Source organism: Stegodyphus dumicola, chromosome X2 (genome assembly GCF_044657685.1).
Source record: "Stegodyphus dumicola isolate Sdum_Otavi_A_Nest chromosome X2, ASM4465768v1".
NCBI classification, from domain to species: domain Eukaryota; kingdom Metazoa; phylum Arthropoda; class Arachnida; order Araneae; family Eresidae; genus Stegodyphus; species Stegodyphus dumicola.
Genome location: NC_140781.1, coordinates 164,514,270 through 164,533,291, shown reverse-complemented (window position 1 = coordinate 164,533,291; position 19,022 = coordinate 164,514,270).

Sequence of the window (19,022 nt, the reverse complement as noted above, 5' to 3'; positions counted from 1 at the left end):
AATAAGAATTGATAGATAGATACTCATATTGAAAATAAATTCGAAGTACTTTATTATGAAGAATATGTTGGTAAAATTTATTTGTTCTTATGAATCAAATGTATGTCAAAGCCGCTAACCGTCTGCAGTTCGATCCGGTTCAAATGCTGACCAAACAGAAAGTATTCATGGCGTTTTCCTTGTGATTTCCCCCATGTGTAACATAGATGCCAACCAGTTTACCTTAAAAAATCCGCCACGAAGCATCCCTCACTTTAAGAAGATCCTTGTAATGCTCTGCCATAATTTAAATTTAACAATCGCGAATTTTGAAAACAACCAGACGCTAAAAGAAAGTACTTTATTATAAGCAAGATGTACAGAAAAAATATAGAATAGTATAGATGTAAGGCTGAAGTTCTTTTGTAGAAATATCTAAATGAAAACAGAAAGGAGGATCATTTCGGATTTCAAATTTTAATACAATATTTTATATCTTTTCCATTAATTTACTTCCATCTCGCACTTTTGCTTCGTATTCTAAGTCTGTGGTTAGAATAAATGTAAACTTAATAAAGCGTTTCGCATCCAGTAGAGCATATATAGCTATTTTTTTCCATATTAAAACCAACCTTACATAGTTACCTTTTCAAAATAGTAAAGGGTTAGGTATGTAAATTGCTCTTTCTAAGCTTCGTAAGGTCATTCAAACAAAATGAGTAAGCTGAAAAAAGTAATTTTAAATAATACCCTTTCCACGAAGAGCTCATAAAGTAAATCTCTAAATTCATAAGTAATTTTGAAGCTCTTGGGAATAGTTTGCAGAGACATTAGGTTTTTTTCGAAACCGGAGAGATGAAAAATGAGCAAAGCCTTCGCCAGGAATCGAACCACGGACCTCTGGAATATGCGCTCAGCGTGCTCACCACTACACTACGAAGGCATGCTAAGAAGGCTGGAGAAATACCTTATATTATTCCCCATTTTAAAGGGCGACTGTAGTTTTTAGGGAACCCAATCGCCAAATCCTGGTTGTGAAGAATCATCATCCACCGCCCTTTCAGTGCGGGTGCCACTGTAGAGACATTAGGTATTTTGGAAGCAGAAATGATGAAAAATGAGCAACGCCTTCGATGGTAATCCAACCACATATCTCTGTAATACGTGCCCAGGGTGCTAACCACTACACTACGAAGGCATGCTAAGAAGGCTGAAGAAATACTTTGTAAGTTTATGATTATTTTTATATGTACTGATATGTTGAAAATACGGGATTTTTTCTTAGCCTGATTTTCCTTTCTCAGAGAAAGCTTTTTATTTTTTTCCCGTTTTCTTTCTCCAGTGGTCTAGTATAGCGGCTTCCAACCTGTTCTCTTTCGCATACCCCTCGATAAGGCTTTCTAATATAGTGTATCCTTAACCACCACATTAAAAGTAATGACCCCTCATAGTATACTCAAATATATCCTACTACTGTATTATTTTAATAGTTTAAAATTAATAGACTGCATTAGATAAGGCCAAACACGTATACTAAAACAGACTGATTATTACGTTATTTATTTCAAATAAATGGAGCGATAACTCATATTTTAAATTAAAATAGAACTTTATTAATGTACGGTGATCATCTGAATATCAGTTTTCCGAAAAAGGAAATTTAAAACTTAGATAGTTTATGAAACTGTTGACTGTAGATAGGATCTAAGACTATAATAACATCCTACATCCTAAGCGTTCTTGAAATAATGTTGTACTGCAGAAAAATGCTAAACTATTATTATCTTAAAGTGAAATTAATATTTCACACACGCTACATTTAAAGCAAAAATTTCAGCAGAATCTCGAAATGTTTATATATTGGTCTTCTTATCAACATGTACAGATAACGTAGGTTATTTTTTATTCTAAATTACTGTCAATACACAAATCATCAAACACATCTTTGATTCACCAAGAAAGTTATTTTCCTTAGAATATTGTTCGTTTCTCTTTTCTGACACCAGATGTTACGTTATTTTCTTCCTTCACGTTCGTACGGGGTTCGGGTGGATTTGGAGTGAACTTGATGATTAAAGTATCGAAACACGCTTTATTTATCAATATTAATCAGGACAGCTCCAAAACACTTTTACAGTCATCGTGTACGGACTGTCATACTTGAATTCTTGTCAGATACTTTCCTTTTTATTTAGTAACAAATTTAATCTTTCTGAAATTTTTTATCAGTTTTCATTTTAACATACTCTTGTCTCCCGCTATTACTAGTAACTGTTTCGCGTACACTTGACTAATTGTTGCCTTCCCACCCTCTGGGTAACGCGTACCACAGTTCAATAATCGCTGGTCTAGTAGATAAGGCTAGGTTAGGTTATAGAATATGGCGAAGCCCACGAAGACTATTTGCCTCCTTGGTGGACAAGACCGTTGATTACTGGTAGCTTGACTCAAGCTCGAATCCCAGCAAGCGAGGTGGAAGCATCATAGCTTTTGTGATTTTCTTTATGCATAAGTTTACTCTGAAACTTCTTTCACAAAGATATCCCTAAATTTAGGCCTTGCTTGCTTTGCTTTAAATTAATCAAACATTTCACTTTCCTAAATCAGAATCTCTGAAATGTTATAAAGGTAAATTCTCTCTCCTTTCTGAGTGCCTTCGCTTTGTAACTGAAAGCACGGTAGACGCGAAAACGGAAGGTCCGTAATTCGAATCCCGTCGATTGCATTGCCCTCTTTTCAGGTCTTCTGCATCGATATAACCTAATGGCTCAATAAAGTCAATGCCGCAAATTAATTTCAGTAGGAATGTATTATATTCAGAAAACGTAATTCAAAGCAACAAAAATATAATCACATGTCTGATTCGAGTAATATTTTTATAATTTGAAAATAGTTTACCATTTTAACTGTCAAATGTTTCTTAAAAAAAATAAACTAAGATATAGAGAGATATTCATAATACATCTGCACGTTTTTGATTGTCTACAAACGTGTAGATCAGTAAAACATTTACACGATGAAGAGCATGCTTATATCTACGAAACTGAAAGTTTCTGAGTCCGTTTGCAATGATGTCTTCAACTTCGCACCTGGGGGGGGGAAGACGACTCGTCTTGTGTGCTGTTTGTTCTCAGATGAGAATAGGCTCAATCTGTCATCGGATTGAAGACGCCAGTTGATCTGGCGTAAAGTGGTACTGCACATAGCCTGGCAAACATACAGAAAAGGACCGATATCCTACATGTCGTGTCATGGTATGGGCTCGGATCATGATCAACGGCCACGCCTCGCTCTGTGTGCTTCCAGCTGGGACTATGACTAGTCAACAATACTACATTAATAATATTCTGATGCTTCATGTTCGAATGATCCGTTCTGGTGTCAGTTGTAAATTTATTTGCATGAGTAATAACGCAATATGTCATCGAACAGTCGCTGACTCGAAGTGTCTAGAAAGCGAAGATGTTCAACGCCTCGTATCGCCAGCCCGTTCTCCAAATCTGAATTTCATTGAAATGTCTGGGATGCTTTGGGAAGGAGTCTGCTGGTTAGCAACGCGCCCTGAAATAAATAAGGACACCTCATCCGTGCACTGACATAGGAATGGGACAAATTACTCCAACAGCTGCTGTATAATGTTGTGCAGAGCATGACGCATGGAATCTTGCATCGCATTCCATGATAGCCATATCCCGTACTAACATCTTAACGCCAGAATGCTTGAGAACATAATTGCATTTTTTTTCTCTTCTATGTATTCAACAGAACTTACCATTTTGTCCCTTGAACACTTCTCAAAGCCTTCTGGAATTTAAAGCACAATAAATTTTCTTTATTCTTATGTCAAGCATCTTTTTATTTCATTTGACATTCAACCGCATTTACCTTTTTGCGCTCTAAATAGCTGTATGTGATCCATCCTTAGCAATTTTTCACCAGTGTATTACTTATTCAACATTAGAGTTAGTTTGAAAATTTAAATAATTTATTATAGTATGCTTAAAATGAATTGTTTTATATTCATTAATTAAATGTAAATAAAAAAAATCACATTTCAAATTTATCATATTTCTTCCGTAGAAACTGAGAGCGTTGAAAAGTCATTTATTTCTATAATTTTACGGGAGCAGAAATGTATGGCTGGTTACAGGTAAAGAAAATCATTTACTGAAGAATACAGCATGTTTTTTTAATTAGCAGGAAAGAAAGTAACCTCACAAACTCAGCCACTAATTTTAATTTACTGCTTAAGTAACATAATACCGTATTTTTACTTCGGAGAAAATGCGCTGTTATTATTAATCTTAACGTTATAAAAAAGAAAATACGTATGGAATGAAAAGTGTGTTTCGGTGCTGGAAGAAGCACCGAAATAAAATTATTTTTCTTCTTCTCCAGTAGTTCGTTTCTTATGATCTTTTAATACCATCTTGCACATCTTGTTAAAGTGCCCACAGATACATTTGCTCCGTATATCGCTGTCATTACACAGTCTGCGATCATATTTCATACAGTAAGTTTTCTTTTTGATTTTAAACTTAGTTTCTAAACATGGCTTCAGGAGTATAGTAGGTGCTTTGCGATTTTTAAAAACAGTTACATGATTATAAGATTTTGAACGCGATAAGTAAATGGTGACCTCTTTAAGTGTGAATATATTATGTTAAGTATATCAATTAATGTTTTTAAATATATGAAGGCAAAATGATTTTAATAACGGCTGTAGAAGAAACTACTTTTAAGGAGCGATTCCTCACAATCATTTTGTCATTTTAATTGATCTGAAAATTTTGGTACCTTATTTTGTTGTTCAGGTTGCACTGATCCACAATAGTTTGTGAAAGGAAAAGGGTTTAATGTTTCTTATGTAATTTGTAATGCTTATTTTTCTTACGAAATCGTAATTTCTACATCGGATTCAGAATTTTGTAACAGAAATTTATAGCGATTTTGCTGTTCTGCGAAAGAAATAAGTTTGATCCTTTTTCTCAACTCCGTTTTTCCCAAATAAGCTTGTAAAAATGGCAAAAGAGTAAAATTTTGTACTTCGCTGCATAAATTAATTTGAAATTTTAGACTGAGGTATGTTTATCAAGCTTAAAAGATTGAATATCCAAGAACGATTCAGATACATGATTTGCTGTGATCAGAAGGTATGAAAGCATCTAAAACTTCTAAAACGGCGATCTCTACTTATTGCAGGCATATTGACTAATTATTTGCAGACCGAAGACGATAATAATGCTGAATGCTGGCAATTCGACCCGAATATTAATATTGGCGAATATGCTGGGTGCATGTATGTTTCATATTTTTCCCGTGCGTAATGTAAATACGAGTTGTTTTACTTAGAAAATCTTCCACAAAAACATATTTTCCATTAGTTGACAGTCTTCACATTCTTTGCCAAGATATATTATATATTAATCGTTATGCAGTTTTCAACATGATGTCTTTTCATATGATAGCAGTATATGCCAGTTACTTACTAAACAGCGTATCCGAACGAAAAATAAATATTTTATGAAGCCAGATTATATTCTGCCTAACAACAAAATGGATGTGATGCGACGGGAGTCTTAATTAACTTTTCTTTTCTTTCCGCCATCGACAGGACAACTGTTAGGTGCTCATCAGCGTGTTGGATCTCACCGATGAGATATAAAAAATAAAAAAAAATTGTACTACGTCCTCCAGTATTTTACTATGTGACTTGAGGAATGCTGAAAGAAGGACCGGAACAGGGAAGGAAACAGCGATGGCTGCTAACAGTGACGGACGTACGAGCTCTGAGCTCCGTAATGTCAATGCGAATGGTATCCTGAATACGGCGCCGCCAGCGGGCAATCAACCTTCTTCTGCTCCACCTTTACTGATACAAACCGAAATGGAAGTAACTGCAACTACTCCGCCTGCCTCTCCTTCAGCGCTAGAGTTATCCAAGAGCGCAATCCAGATATACTCACTCAAGAATCGGCACACAGACCTCCTTTTCGATATCCAGCGTCTTCAACGAACAGAGACACCGAATAAGGAACTGATGATCAAACAGTTACAGGATGAGGGTGAGAAAGTTTTATTTTCCTTACACACCCTCTGCTCTAAACTCGGCATAAATTTATTTACCCTCCCTGCCACTGAAGAGGAATTCTTCAAAGAATGCAAAAAGACTTCTAAAACCCCTGATTCGGATTCCAAAACTCAAAATTCTAACGCTAAAACCCAAAATACAAATCCACCCTCATCCTCAGCCAATCAAAATCCTCCAAAAGAAAATCCCAAAAATTATTCTAAAAAACGAACCAGACCCACAGACAATGAAGGATTTGTAGTTCCTCCAAAACATTTAATTGCCAAAAAAACACTTCCCAACACTAATAATAATGAAAACATTACAACATCCAATTCTTTCACAAACATACAAAACTCTGATAACACTGAACACTCGACGCAGCAGCCGGCTGTCACTCAAACACCAAAAATTCAAGCACCACCTCCAATTTTCATGAAACCGCGAGCTGATTGGTTCTTTCTCCTCAATCAGCTACGCCGACATGCACCAACTGTTCTTTCCAAACAAAACATTGATTTTCTTAAACTAACAACCACTAATGAAACCGACTATAGAACAGTTGTTAGATTCCTCACAGACAATAATATTGAATTCAAGTCCCACACACTCAAATCAGATAGATCACTTAAAGTGGTCATTAGGGGATTACCCTCAAATACACCTCTCAACGTTGTGCAGACTGCGGTTGAAGTGCTTGGCTTCAAAATTCACAAAATCTCTCAACTAAAGAAATGGAAGACCAAAATGCCAATGCCTCTCTTTTATTTACAAATCTTCAATAGCCTCAAAGCCGAAGAAATCTATTCTATAACTGAACTCCTTGGAACTGAAGTATCCATAGAGCACTTCAAAGGACAGAAGGGTCCCTCCCAATGCTGGCGTTGTCAGGGATTTTTTCATTCATCTGAAGTTTGCACCTTACCAAGACGATGCGTCAGATGCGCTGGGCCGCATCAAGCCAAGGAATGCACTAAACCCTTTGAAGAGCCGAACAAATGTGCAAATTGTTCGGGAAACCATGCTGCTAACTGGCGTTCCTGCCCGAAGTTCCCAGGCTCCAAAAACAGACAACCTCCAAAGCCAAGTACCAAACCCAGTCAGACCGTTGACAACACAAACAAATTTAACTTACAAAATAATACATTTCCAGTTCTGCCGGCTGCACACACTCCCAGTACAAATAATACTCGCCCTGGAGTATCATACTCTGCTGCCCTTACGGGTATGCAACAGACTGCACCCCAAATTCTTCCAAATTTATCGGTCCCCTTAGGAGCAAATTCGACTCTAAATTGTACCGAGATCCTTTTGGCTATAATCCAAATTTCAAATCAGCCTGGCATTGACCAGAGCAAACTACTTCTGGCATTCAAAAACGCCTTACCGCAGCTCAGAGTGGCTCCATCTGGTGCTGACGCGGCCTACTACATCTTTGAGAGTTATATTACTCTCCAATTCTCTGATTCCCACATTCATTAAAATTCAATACTTTGAAAGGGTTGAAAAATCTTAAACTATGCACCTGGAATGCAAATGGCATTCTTTCCAAATTCCATGAGTTTGGAGACTATGTAGAAGAAAAGGATTTTGATATCATTTTTGTCCAAGAGACCAAACTCCAGCCAGGGAGAGCTCCCAAGCTTGTAGATTATGCACTATATAAAAATGACAGACAAGCTTCAAATACACGTGATGTTTATCATGGTGGCACTTGTATTTACATAAAAAATTCCATCCCGCATCGTAGAATTGACACACCAAATATGAGCAAACTTGAAGCAACAATCATCGAAATTTTTATTCAAAATTCACCATCCCTAGTTATGATCTCTGCCTATCTCCCACCAGGTGGAAATTTTCCTGTGGTAGATTTCAATAAACTGCTCAATTTTTCAAATAATCTTATCATAGCTGGTGATTTAAATTGTCACCATCAGCATTGGCGTTGTCATAGATCAAACCCTGCTGGTCGTGGCCTTCTAAAATGGGCTCAGTGCGCCCAAATTAAAATTATTGCGCCGGATTCCCCTACTAGATATGGTTCACGGGGTGCCCCTTCATTCATTGATTTGGCACTCTTTCGAAACATCCCTTTTGGATATCACGTGACTGTTGAAAACTGTTTATCTTCAGATCACAACCCCGTAATCATAGACCTTAACTGTACTACTTTTAATCAAAATTCTCCGGCACTCGTCTCTACAAACTGGGACAATTTTGGTTTCAAACTTAAAAGTAAAAATTTGCCCTCCCTTGAAATTAAATCCAGCCATGATATAGACTCGGCAGTTGATCACTTAACGACCATTCTAACAGATACTTATAAGGAAGTATCAAAACCCACCCTTAGACCCAATTTTCGTAAATTACCTCAAGAAATTAAACTCAAAATTAAAGAAAAGAATAAAGTACGGAGACTTTGGCAAAGAAATAGAAATCCAGGTTTAAAAATTCAACTCCGTGCTCTCCAAAATGAGATCAAGGCATCATGTGACCAGTTCTTCCAATCACAATACACGAATTACATTCAGTCCCTAACGACCAATGATAACAGTCTATGGCGCGCATCAGCCCGCCTACGCAAACACAAATCTAACATTCCGTCCTTAGCTACGGACGCAGTGGTGGCTCACACAGACGCTGAGAAATCCGAATTAATTGCGGATTCTCTTCAAACTCAATTTACACCACATAATGAAGGAATTTTTGCGAACAGCGCAAGTTCTTTCCCACAAGATGTTGAACGTTTCCTCTCCTCGCCTTTCGCGAGAGATATACACTATACATCCATGAGCGAGGTAAGTGAATACATTACCAAGCTCAAACCCAAAAAAGCCCCTGGTATGGACTCTATTTCTAATCGTATGATTAAAAATTTACCCTCCAACTATCTATTTTTCTTAGTAATGCTTATAAATTTTATGATACAGCATTGCTATTTTCCTCAAAGCTGGAAACAAGCACTTATTGTGCCTATTCCAAAACCAGGCCAAAGCCTTTCTAATCCTCAAAATTATAGACCTATCAGCCTCCTATCCTCGTTATCTAAGATATACGAGTTTGTGTTACTTAAACGCCTGAATGATTTTCTCCGAAATCACAACGTTCTGATTGATGAACAATTTGGATTTCGAGCAAAACACTGCACCACGCACCAGCTGCTGAGGACAGTGGAGTTCATTCACGAAGGGTTTCGTAACAAAATGCTTACTGGCGCTTTATTTCTTGACATAGCCAAAGCATTTGATAGGACTTGGCATATAGGAATTATTATCAAGCTCATACGACTTGACGTTTCGGCCCATTTAATTCATATAATTAATTCGTACCTCACTAATAGATCTTTTTCTGTACGAGTTAATTCTTTCATTTCGGCACCCCGTCCTATACTAAGCGGCGTCCCCCAAGGGTCACTTTTAGGCCCAATTTTGTTCAACATTTTCATAAATGACATACCAAAATCACCTAGTATCACTCTTGCACTCTATGCAGATGATACGGCCATCCTAGCTCAACACACACGCCTTGAAAGCTTGGTCCATATCATTCAGAGATATCTCTCTAGCCTTGAGCACTAGCTCATCACTTGGAAAATAAAAATTAATGTTGCTAAATGTGCTGCTATGATATTCAAACGTAGCCCCCTCCCGTACCCTTCCATTAATATTAAATTCTTTGATGACTATGTTCCCTGGTCAAATTCTTACAAGTACCTAGGAGTTGTACTTGATTCAAAATTAACCTGACGCCTTCACATTGAAAATGTTCTCAACAAAGCGAAAGGTGCTAGAGCCCAACTTTACCCATTTTTAGCTCGAAAGAGCAATCTGTCAATTAAAAACAAAATCCTTCTCTATACATCCATTATAAGACCTGTCTTTATGTATGCATGTACAATCTGGGGTACTGCTGCAAAAACTCATGTGAAAAAACTTCAATCTTTTCAAAGTAAAACCTTACGTATGGCCCTGAATGCAGCCTGGTACGTCCGTACAGATGTGATTCATTCGGACCTAAATATTAAACCTGTAGATTATCATATTAAAAAGCTTAGTCAAAATTTATTCCTCAAAATTGAACAGATTGATAACCGAGCACTTCAGCAGATTCCAGCATACGATCCTGCTATTCGCAGCTCACAGAAGAGACCGAGAGCCGTGATTGGCCGAGAGTTTGGCATCTATCCGCCATCTAAAAGGGCAAGACACGCCCTCTCAACTTCAGTTCCAGCCCCCGCGCCATGAAGGAAGGACGTCTCTTCAGCGAGCTGCCATATAATTGCTTATTTCATCCTCTGCTACTACTATCAAGATCTTCAAGCAAAGTTATCAATCTGTTTACTTAAGAATCACATCTCCCGCAGATTTCAAATCTGCCTATGAATATTTTCATCGCGATCTCAATAATTATTTGCACTCTCCAACACAAGCCACATGCCAATGAGCCTATTAATCGTAAAATCTTTCCTATCCACTTTTTGCTTTAGTGTTTGTACTGTGTATAAAAAACCAAAAAAAGTATAAAATATAAAATACAAAAAAATTTTAAAAACCTAAAAACTTATAAAAAGATTATGATACTTAAGTTTTTATTTCTCATCTCTATCCCTAAACTTTCTTGAGCCTGTGGCTCCCTCTAGTGTGCATCAAGTAAATCACTTATGCAAAATTTTTCCTATTTCTGCTCGCTTTTAGTAATTCTGATGTGGAGGTAGATGGTTTTGAACCATAGGAACTCCGAAATTTTTAAATCATTGGCATTGGCAAAGTGCATTGGGGGGGGGGCTCTGTTGTTGAGCCTAAATGAAAAATGTTGATGACCACTTTGGTAATCTGCTGCTACTTACAGAGAGGTACTATGACTTATTGAGTACAATGTGCTCCTAGATGTAATGCGTACTAAGAGTTATATAATAAAATTAAAAAAAGAAGATGCTATAGGAGCTACATTACAGCGACTCTTTAATAACGGCTTTCTTTCTACTTGTAACTGCGCAAACCACTAAAATGGCACAGAAAATTTATGCTTCAGCATTTCGATGTGATACTTTCTGAAGCCTGGGTGTTGTACAAAAATTCATAAGGAAATAGATACAAACGTGTTTTTCTAAGGACATTGCAAAATTCCAGTGAACGTAAAGGCGTACCAATTTCAAACTCGTATCATAAATCATGGTACATGATTTATGATACGATCATGGTACATGATTTATGATACGAGTTATAAGTCTCGTCTCAATAAGAAAGTCTGAAATGTGCCGTATATAATTCTCGCAGAATTCGACAATAAAGTCGCTTTCAGTGCAAGACTTCGAATTTTTATTGTACATAGTTTTGCGAAAAATATTCCATCATAGAAGAATTAAATTATTTTCTCGTAATGTAATCCAAATAAAATTTAACAATACATATGGCACACGCATTTTGATGTTAAAAATTTAACAAAAAGCTTTATAAGAATTTGAATTTTTTTTTAAATCTTTCCACACACGACATATAAGCAATGCACGTGCTTTCCTCGATCTCTATGAATTTTAGCCATCAATACTATCATGAAAAATGAAGAAAATTGAATGATGATATAATTAATAAAATAGAGGTAAATAATGACATGGAATTTTTTACATGAGCTAAGCTTGCTGTATTGCGCATCTTCATCAAATTAATTTCGTCAACATAGAAAAATATTTTGGCAAAACCTGAAAAAGCGATTGAGATGAGGACATTAAGATTTACTAATCAAGAATCACCAAACTGTTTAAAGATAAGATCACGGTTTCAATTAGTTTTATAATATTTCTTGTTTGAAAAAGCTTTAATGATGAATTGGATTGATAGATTGAAATGTGTAGAGATAATTTTACTTGCCATTGTAGAAAGGAGATAGTATGAATTCAATAATCAAAACTCAAGCATTTTCAGGCAGTAATTCCGTCGTTTGAAAGCTATTTTTCTGAAACAATACTTTCATGGAATAAGTTAGTATTCCTTTTTGTAATGATGCAAAACACCTGAAAATTTATGCGAAATTTTTGGAAATAAATTAGGGAATGTGAACGAGAAAAATTCCTAATGAATTAGGAAAAATAAATGATGAATTGTAAAGAAAGCTTTAATTTTCCAGCAACATATTGTAACCAATTCCTGCAACATATTGTAACCAATTCCTGCAACATATTGTAACCGGGATTTTTAACCAATGTCGTTTTTTTTTTTTTTTTTCTTTTTTTTTTTTGTTTGACTCAACTAATATTTTACTTTATAGAATACTAATACAGAACTCAAAATGAAAGAAAAAATATAAAAGTGCAATATTCACAGCAATCAAATATAAATTGCAAAAGGAATACCGCTTTCGTTTTAATATTGCGGTCCTTCCTTTGAAAGAAAAATACGTTTTTCCTTCACTGTTGAAATACCCTCAAAGAAAGTGAAACAAAAGAGACATGGTAATTTTTAAAATATATTTGAAGCTTTTCAAGAATCTGTTTAGTTTAAGAGAAACGAGTTTTTGAAGGAAATTCGCACACTCTACTTTAAAGTAATCGATGATTTTGATTGCCTCCAGAACGATGAAAATGTAGCAAATATTGATGGATTTCATATATTTGCCACCCTTTCCTTCTTCGAAATTTACTTTGAAGCTAGAGGCAAGTTGTTTATAAGAAATAGTATTTTTAGAATATGCATATTGCGCTGCATTGATTGACTGCATTCTTGCTTATTTCTGTTAATACTTTAACCTTCTGTTTAATAATAAACTTAAACCGTTTTGTAATTAAGACCTGACAATTTTACTAGGAATTTTGTCCTTTCCTGAAAAATGAAGTGACTTCAATTTGTAAAACACAGTTAAAAATACAATATAAAACTTAATAAATAAAATATAACTGAAACTATTCTGCTCAGCTGTTATGCTAAAGTAATTTTTAACTTAATCTAAAATCAAACTTCCTTAATTAAAAAATAGTAAATCTAATTTTATAGTCAAATTGTAGGGAAATAAGTTATTTATCAGAGCGCGAAAAATGAAAAATAAGCTGTGGCGTTGCCGGAGTTTGAAACTCCCATTCTAGTCAGACGATCTTCTATGAAAAACACAAAGCCACTCGGTAGGGAGGAAAAATTCCCTAACAAAATAATACTAACATTATTTGTTTATAAAACTGAATTTAAAAAATGTATAATATAAAAACTCAAGTCATATTTCGTCAATCGATTTAGTAGAATGGGAGATAGTTTAGTGCAAGTTGTACATGTGCATGAGTGTTATGTTAATTGAAACATGCTGGTCAATGTAAAGGTAACACCATAAAGCATACCTTTTCAACTCTGCTCTTGTCCTTATTTTCCTGTTACACGAAGAAGCACAGCATCTGATTTTGAATTGCTATATAGCCCACCAGCGGCCGAGCGGTAAAGTCGCTGAACACTGGTAGTTCGGTCCGAGGTTCGAATACCGCGAACGGGCTGGCTGCATGGGCGTTTTCGTGGTTTTCCCCATGTGTAACGTGTATACGAGCCAGTTTCCCTTAGAAAGTCCTCCACGAAGGCATCCCTCCCCTTAGGCAGATAGTTCTAGAGGCTTTGCCATAATCACACACACACACACACACACACACACTGAATTGCTATATAGCGATTTTCTAATTTGAATTTGAATTCTCGAGCATAAAAGCAGAGCGCCGCCGAATTACTGCCAGTAAATGGCAATGAGCCTAGTTTTTTTTTTTTTTTTTTTTTTTTTTTTTTAATATTGAGCTCTACTCAAGGATTATGGAAACCAACACTCATTTTCAGCATAACAAATGCGCTAAACTTTTATTGATTTACTAATTAATGCATTTCTCAAATTTAATTATATATATATATATATATAATTACCAATGCAGAAAGTTCCTTTTCTAAATTGATTTAATAAAAGGATACAAATGTGTAAATACTGAAATTCAGCTATAAGCGTTTTTCAATCTCCCCAGATAACTGCACATGGAATACCGACGCTAATAGGGCTGCAATATGTCATGAATGTAGCTAGCAAAAGAGATATGAGGGTAAATTAAAGAAGAAAATAAAAGTAACATATCAGTTTCAACCTTTAGCAGTATATAATATTTTTCCATTGTGATTTAAGTAAGCCACATAGTATTAGATAGGAAATTAAAGTAGATTCGTGCACGATTAGTAAGAGAAAAGCTCTTGGAAACGTATTGCTACGTCACAAGCAAGGACAGAAGCAAAGCACCGTTCAAGTCATCATCAGAGACGTGAAACAAACCAGATAATTGTCAATGATAAAGCAAATGAGGCACTAAGATTATCGATAAATCTCCAACGGGTGTCGCAAACCGTCGTTAAATAGCTGACAGTCTTAACTATAATTATTTACAGTTAGCTCATCACGAGAACAGATCTGAGCAGGCCGCGTGTTATGTTCTCTTTTTCAGGAAGATGTTAATAATTCACTATCATTTATAGTTTGGTAGTCAAAATAAGAGTTGTGAGTAAGCCACGTATTAGTCACAATAAGAGTTGTGAGTAAGCTACGTATTAGTCACAATAAGAGTTGTGAGTAAGCCATGTATTATTAACTTATTTTCTATTTAAAAAATATTAAAATTTTTTATGAGGAAAATGCTGTAAGCGAGAAAATGGCACGAACTGAAGTTATATACCAATGTAACCATTTGGAGACGCAACATCAAAATTCGCCCAAGCGGAAGAAAAGCATCGATTCTGATAGCTGGTTCAGTGGTTCCAGGATACTGATTCCAACAGCGTTCCCATTTATTTACTATTGTGCAAAGCAAAAGACGACGATTAAATGGTGTGAGAAGCAACTCAGCCTCTGCTAAAACACAATTACTAACTAGAGCAGTTTTGTAAGAGAGCTGTGCTGAGCTTGACTTTCAGGAATTGTTGAAAACGTTTACCTATAATATTGTTACGAAATGCCCAACCGCGGTAAAATAGCTTCCTCGCAAGGCTAGTTTTAGGGTTGCCAGAAAATGGCAAGGAAAGGCGGGGTTGCCAGATTTGGCGAAAAAATTCGCGCTATGCCATAGACGGATGGAAAACATTCTAGAACGAATTTTACAGGTTTGACACAGATTGATCTCGAAGGCAGGCCAAAAGCTATGTAAACCCTGCCTGTACGTGGAATAGCAATGTATCGCGAGTTAGTGCATCGACAATGTGCATCGTTGAGGTCTTGATGATATCATCGAGTACGTCTGTCTCGAGAGTACGTTTAGTTCCGAGAATGACCGAAATGAGTCAGGAGCTGTACTCTAATGCTTTGCCGTGAAGCTCTCTTCACCGTTATAGCTTGATAACCTGAACGCTGTGTTGCTGATTTTTTTCAGCGTGTTTGTCTTCGTTTTCTGACGACTGTAAGCGTGGTTTTGGAATTGCCTTAAGTAATACTGGCAAATAAATTGTGTCTTGATGCTTCGTCAAGTGTTGTCGTCAATCACTGTAGAAACGCAACAATGTTTTTCAAGAACTTTCATGAAGTGCTTCAACCTTTAAAACGGATCGTGGACAAGATAGAGGAGGTAATAGTCCTTTCTTTGCTGTAACTTTCTGTGTATCCTCAGAAGCTACCATATCGTTTGTTCCAGTCTCTTGCGACAAGAAAAATTCGTTTTGTTTCTGAAATACTGCATATTCACAATTCTTTCCATATTTAGACTCTGAAGAAAAAGCGTTATTGTTGGCATTAGCTTGTTTTCAAATACTGATGAAAATTCACTTCAGGTCCTCTTAGATCTAAATTTACTCACTGCAGTCGTAACGAACAGCTTTGAGTATCTTAAAAAATAATTAAATTTTCTCAGTAAAACTACTGGGCTCTCCAGTAAATATATTGTCTTTCATCACGTCAATCAAGTATAATTTTAAAAGCGGTTAATTAAAATTAAGAACTTCTTCAATTAGATAAGTTCGTGCTTTCAATAACATCAGTTTACGCAGATTAATCCATCTCAAGGAGGAAAGAGTCACGGTTTAAATAATAATAACAGAGTAAGAAAAAAAAAATTACCAGTTGCTTGAAATACTTCGAAACATGTAATAGATTCCAAAGATTTTTTGTAACTTCTGATTTAATACCTATTTATTTACCACATTTATAAGTCGCTTATTAAAAATGCATGAAGAAGCAGAACCCTAAGAAATTCCGATATAACACAAAACAGTATTATTGCATGCAAGGCACGTTATTACAAATGCGTTTCTTCTCCCTCTCTTAAAAGAGGAGTTTGCCTATTGTTGATTTCCCATGGATACAACTAAAACAAAACATGCAGGGAGACGAAGGGAAAAAAACTCATCTTACTCAGACAGGATCAGCTTAATTTCTTATACACTTTGAAATATTATCATAAGCAATGATTCTGCATTTAAACTGTCATTTTCTTTTGTAGTTAGAGTACAAATAACTGCGGCGAATATGTTTTCAATGTGAAATGATGGCTGTATGACGTTTTAGACTAAGTTGTTGAAACGCTTTCTGAAAAGTATACAGTAGCACGCAAACTGCAGATCAAGTAAAAGATGTGTTGCAATTTCTCCGTAAGCTTCCTTCAGATAAATTTTAAAGAAAAAGTTACGTAAATAAAATCGATATACTCGTGTATTTTATACCAGAATAGAGGTATTCAAAAGGAACTATATTGTAATTCTTATATGCTGATATTAATGCAAGAGAACAAAGCCAAAAATTGTCATGAACAAAGAATATGTTTTGCCTTTTAAGTCTTTTTGGGGCGCACTTAGTAAAACAGAATTCTGTTGGTTGGTTACTTTATTAATTAAAAGTATGAAGTAATTTGCCTTTGGTTTAGTTTAGTTGATTATAATAAGCACACTAGGGCTATCTGCCTAAGATGAGAGATGCCTTCGTGAAGGCCTTTCTAAGGCAAACTGGCTTTTATACACATAGACAAGAGGCAAACCATGAAAAATGTTCCAGAGGCCAGCCCGTTCTCCGGAATCGAACCCAGGTCGGAACTAGTGTTTAGTATTTTTAAGTCTCAGCCGCTAGTAGGAGTCTATCTGCCTTTGGAGGGAAACCATCGTGGAGGAATTCCAAAGAGAAAATAGCTGGTATTGCCGTTGAACATGGAAAAGACTTTAAGAATGCAGCTAGCCACTTTCAAAAAGCAAAAATTTGATGCAAAAGTACATTTGCATAGGAAATTTCCAGATTAATCATTAATTTGATAATACAAATAATGAAGCTAGAAAAATATCAACTTAATGCAATTTTTACATCATCATTTCTATTTATATTTAAAAAAATCTGAATTCAGAAATATACTCGGATACACTGCAAAAATTATTGTTAAAATATCTCTCTCAGAATTGGGAATTTTGTGACAGAATATTAAATTTGAAAGTAAATGTTTTACACTACATAACCACAATTCTCATTTTAACATGAATTTCTTTCTCTGGAATATAGTTGGTACACCATATCACTATCAGATAACTTTTTATAAGTTTTCTTCCTCATCGTATTCCTATAGTAGAAGTCTAATTTTAAAACTGATAAGACTTAATGATGCTTTAAGATTTGTCTTTGCTTTTACCCTGTCTAAGCAAGCAGCTCAGGGGGCTTCAATGTGTCGAATGGTAAGTTGCAAATATGGTAAATTTTTGCAACTACTTTTTTACACACCAGTAAAAGAGTTTCTAAGGTAATTAATTTTAATATTTTAATTTCAGCTTTTTAAATCATTATAACAACAGCTTTATCTCGATCAGTTGTTTCCGTTTCTTCACGTTTTAATCTTTCCGATTTTTTAGAAGAATGTGTCATTCTTAATTATGATTTTTATATCGGTTATCTTGGAATGAAGGGTATAATATTAAAAGTTTTAAACTGCCCTGCGTTTGGCATTGATTATATACTAGCAACATGTCAAGTTAAAAGCATTCAGGAAAGCAAGTTTGTCAAAGCAGTGAGATATAATGATCTAGAATTCCTCTAAGAACTAATATATAAAGCTATAAGGTTTGGACTAATATTAGTTGTGACGTTTGGACAATACTTTATAGGGCAACAATTCTTAATATGCTGAAAAATCTCAAGAAACGTTTATCTTATTTTACGGCGCACTCGAATAATTTTCCACTTTGAAATATTGCTTTCATGATCGATTTCAGCGATAAAATTCAAAACCAATTTTTTAGTGGATTTCAATATTTGCATCCATTTAATTTTTTTATTCTTTAATATGAGTCATTGTAAATATGTAGTTTTTGGTATAAAATCATACCCTTTTTAATATATTACTTTATATTTTAGCTATATCTCTAAGCAGTGTTTTTTTAAATATTTTTATGTAACTTCTTTCTAAGGTGGGCTTTAATGTTAGCCAATAAAAGGTACTACACAGCGACCCTGTATAAGCCGACATGGAAAAATTGACATATTTTAAATTATTAAAAATGAAAAAATTATTTTCCTTACTTAAAAAAGTTTATGCTCAGTTGCTATCGCATCCAATCAAGCAAACGTGTTACCTAACATATGTGAGGTTACTGAGCTACCAGGATTTTTTTCAAAGTAAACAGACACGAAAAGTCAATTATGCCTCGTCCGTATTCAAAATACGGATCTTCCAATGTTAACCTGAAGTGATACCAGTTAACAGATGAAAATACACACTGACGAAGGCGATAGTTTTTAACAAGGTGTCATTTAAATGTTTTGTGCATAGCACTAAATATTTCTCTACCTATTCTTTCAAAATGAAAAAGATAAAATTTTATTATTTTTTTTACAAAGTAATTATTGCAAGCCTTACAGAAACAGACTGTGTGTAATTAACGGATTTGAAAGTAATGACAATAATAATAATAAAAAGACTGAGCCAATGGATCTTTCAGATGTAGTGGAAATATCATAATATTAATTTACCCTATGGAATCTAATATAATATTATACGAGTTTTTGAAAACTG